This window comes from Phragmites australis, chromosome 24 (assembly GCF_958298935.1).
Source record: "Phragmites australis chromosome 24, lpPhrAust1.1, whole genome shotgun sequence".
Lineage (NCBI taxonomy): Eukaryota > Viridiplantae > Streptophyta > Magnoliopsida > Poales > Poaceae > Phragmites > Phragmites australis.
The window spans coordinates 9,973,798-9,978,051 of record NC_084944.1 but is presented as its reverse complement, the minus strand read 5'-3'; the positions used below and the strand labels follow the sequence as shown (position 1 = coordinate 9,978,051).

General features: G+C 38.3%; 1 long non-coding RNA gene across 2 annotated transcripts; it reads left to right on the top strand.

The window, feature by feature from the left end:
• The first annotated feature begins 2,802 nt into the window (after window positions 1-2,802).
• LOC133907739 (uncharacterized) lies at window positions 2,803-3,831 on the top strand. Of its 2 annotated transcripts, XR_009908015.1 has the most exons (3): window positions 2,817-3,286; window positions 3,368-3,525; window positions 3,605-3,831. It is a non-coding gene; the product is annotated as an uncharacterized LOC133907739 (long non-coding RNA). The 2 variants fall into 2 exon arrangements; XR_009908014.1 differs by having other exon boundaries at window positions 2,803-3,286; window positions 3,368-3,831.
• The last annotated feature ends 423 nt before the right edge of the window (window positions 3,832-4,254 follow it).

The following is a 4,254-nucleotide window of genomic DNA, read 5'->3' as shown; positions in this document are numbered from 1 at the left end:
GATATGTACCTTGGTTTATATATGATGAATCATTGATAAAGATTGAGTTGAGTTGAATTTGGTTTGCATGAGCATGTCTTATGTATTACAATGCATGATTATGATTATGACTAACCGGAGATGGAGAGAAATAGAGTTGGAGAAACTTGTGTGCTTATCTTATGATGTGTAGGTGATTGATGCAACTTGGCGTTCGATGGTGGGATGATCAGGGCTAAACGGGGTGTTTGGTGTCGAAAGATCAAGGAGGCCAGGCGGAGTCAAGGATGATCCTAGTTGTACACGTGGAGAGCAAGCTAATCTTGAGAAGGTGGATGAAGACGGCGTATTGACAAAGTCAAGCAGAAGGGATGCCGGTGTAAGTGACAAGATAGTCCAAGGGATTGGGAGCGGAAGAGACTTGCCGACGATCGAGATCATAAAACAGAGTACACACGTTATCATCAGGAATGCTACTTGGGATGCTTGTGATGCAAACAATCTAGGAAACCTAGAATGCAAGAAAGCTCCCAAGGCCTACAAATATAAGAGGAGGGATGTGAGAGCCTACTTGAGCCATCCATTTGAGAGTTGAGTTCTATGGTTTTAGAAGAGAAAGAGAAGGAACACTTAGCCTATAGTTTAAGTGAAAGTTGTGTATCCAAAATCACTTTGTAATCAACCAAAAATAGGGCATTCTTCTACAAATAATGAATATTATGTTGCATCTTACCCGTGTGTTGATCTCCTTCTAGTTTCCCTCTCTTGGCTCCCTTGCATAATTACAAGTTTTTCGATTTTGCTGTGCTTTTCATTTTTGTTGGAGAGCTAAATTTTTGCATTGTGTTGAAGTTATTTTTCTTGTTGCTAGAGGGATAAGAATCATCTATAAGTTGTTCGTGAACCATTCCTTACCTCTAGATTCATCAACTTAGAGAGTTTCTTCACCTGGTGCTTAGTTATTTGGATTTGAGTATTTACTCATCGAGTTGTAAGATTTTGTGAGATATGCCACTTGGAATGATTTATATGGAACCTATGATTCATATCCATCCATTGGGGCTATAATCAAAACAATATTTTCGGAGATGCCCGGTGTATTTTTGTTTCTCTTGGTTTCTCGCTTCTGTTTTTTATTTGAGACGTGTTAGGTGAAAGATTAGGATATGTCATCTAAGAATTTGGTGAGGCTCCTATTCACCCCCCTCTAGTCATCTTCCTCGGTCCTACAATTTGGATAAAATTAAATTTTACTTAGGTCTACAACTTGAGCATTTTTCCCTCGGGAATACTAGTACATCGGTCTGTATATATCCAGAATTGGAGAATTTCAATATAGATATATCGTATCCACAAAACACCAATAATCATTAAATCCGTTGATATGGATAAAGATCCATTCAGATCTCGTGATGACGACGACGAAGAGATATTGGGACCTGAAGTTCCATATATATCTCAGTACCATTAGAGTGCTAATGTATCTTACAAATTGTATCAGACCTGATACTGTATTTGCATATAACTTGCTAGGTAGACAGAGTGCAACTCTAACAAAACACCATTAGGTAGGAGTAAAGAATATCCTCAAATATTTTCATGGTACAGGAGATCTTGGTTTATTGTATCAGAAAACCTAAGATATGACTATGATTAGATATACAAATACTGGCTATTTATTTGATCTCACAATGACATATCATAGACAAGCTTTGCATTTTTATATGGTGGAACAACCTTCTTATGGGAGTTATCAAAATAAACTCTTGTGGCTACTTCCATTAACTATTCTAAAATAATTAAATTATATGGAGCATCATGTGAAAAGTGTATGACTTCACATAATGGTATTGATTCATTAGAATCATATATTATTATCTATAAAGATAATGTTGCTTGTATTGTACAAATGCAATCAAGTTATATAAAGAGTAGTTTCACATAGTATATTGCCCCCAAAATTATTATTATTATTTTTACATAAAAATGGGGATATAGATATTTTGCAAACAAAGTCTTTACCAACATCTTTATTTCATAAATATATTCTTGAAATTGGTATGAGACAACTTCTAGAGTTGCAAAGTTCAGGGAGAGTAGACCCCTAAATTATAACATGTTTATGATAATTAGATCATATAATATTGTACTCTTTTTCTTTATAAATTTTTCCTATCAAGATTTGTCACATAAGATTTTTAATGAGGCAATATTAATACAAGCATTCATATATGTCATATCATCTTCTCTTAATTTTTTTTACTGAGTTTTTAAGGAGCTTTTGATGGCATATTATGATTATATTTCTCCTCATATTTTTCTATAGTGTTTTTGGAGGAGATTTTTATTGCACTATATATAGATAAAAAATTGATCAGAAGAGTATTGCGAATTGATCAAGTTCCACAACTGCCTATGGCAGTTGTTCTCTAGCATGACCGTTGGGGAGGGGTGTCTCCCCAATGGCACCCGTTGAGCGAGTATATAATGTAAACTGTACATTGCAATAATATCAATGAATATAATAATTCACTCTCAATCTCTCGACACACTACTATTGATTACATGCACTTCAACAGTTGGCACAACATAATCGTCTCCTCCTGTGATTAAGACGATCAGAGTGTTGCCGCTGTCATTGTTTGGATGTTGTGCGGCCTGCTCGTCTTCTACGACTTTTCAATTCTTTTTCTTTCTAAAAAAAATCTTTTTCTCTCTTATACTCACATCATTCAGTTAGAATAAATACGCGGAGTGATCATGGGCCGAGCTACAGGTAATCCGGATAAACTCATAACTACCTTGTAATCTCGGCATTTTTTTTATTAGTAGTTTGCATTTCCCAACAGCCTAGCCCATGGCTCGTCGTCCCTTCTACACAATAGCAAAAAAAAAAAGGTCCAGCTTGAGCTCGGCAGACCGCAGACATCAGCTCCACGCACGGCGTCTTCCCATTGGTCCCGATCCCCATCCGCATCGAGCAACCAGCAGGCATCCCCATCCCGAGACACCATGTCGCCGCCGTCCGACGAGGCGATGACCCTCCGCGCCGAGGCGCCGACCCGCGCTCGGCTGGACGGCCGCTCGCTGACCCCGCGCAGAGGGCCGAGTCGCCGACCCGCGCTCGGCGATCGCTGACCCCGGGCCGAGGGCTGAGGCGTCGACCCACGCTTGGCCGCTCACTGACCCCTCACGCCGAGGAAACAGGAAACAGGTTCCTTTGCAATCCTCAGTCTTGCAGGAAACAGGTTCATTTGCAATTCGCCAATTATACATGGTTGCACGGACCTGACAGTAGTGACTAATGGTAATTACTTTGCCAGATACCATCTCTTTTACATTTGTCTCCTTTCGAAATTGAAGCTTAACTTTGAGTATTTGGCTGCAGGGACAACTTCTAGACAGGTGCAAAAACCTAAGAACCATCATCAATTAGCGCTGGCAATTTCTTTAAGCGTCACCTGTGCGGCTGTGCCACAATACTTGTTTTGTTGTTTGTATATTGGCTAAGTTATTGCAGATGGCGCTTGCCTTTTGCTTCTGCTGGTAATCATCTAAGCATATACATTCTTACTGCTTAAAATATAAGACTTGATGCACTTTTTTTATTTTGGCTTACCTGTAGATCGAGATCTAGAATTTGAGTTGGGCCATCTGAAGCATTTCTCATTTCACGAGCTGCAAATGCAACCGACAATTTTAATTCAAAGAATATATTAGGTCAAGGTTGCTTCGGTATTGTTTATAAAGGCTGCCTGGGAAATGGAACTTTAGTGGCTGTAAGACTGTACAGAGGTTAAAAGACTTGAAACAAATAAGTATTGTAATCTTATATATATATATATATATATATATATATATATATATATATATATATATATAAAAGACTTTATTTCATATTTGAATTATTTATATTGTACTTTTCGTGACTTTCAAACTTATTTATTGAATTTACGATGTTAAGGAATTTTAATATATTTATATTATACTTTTAGCAAATTTTATAATTCTATATTAAATTTGAAAATTTTCACCGGACACACCTAACAATTAAATCCTGACTCCGCCACTGGGAGTGATGACGATCCTTTGTGTTTGACGCTAAAAGTGATTTCTCGGGTTCTTTGACCGCCAAAGCATGTATTAGGAGAGAGACAGAGGGAAAACGTTTTGACGTGGAACTAATCGGTTTCGAAGGCAAATGTGTTGAGGCACGTTACACCGTGCCTCTGCTACGTCGGAGCAGCCGGTTCCCCTGCTTGCACCTGTTCTGGG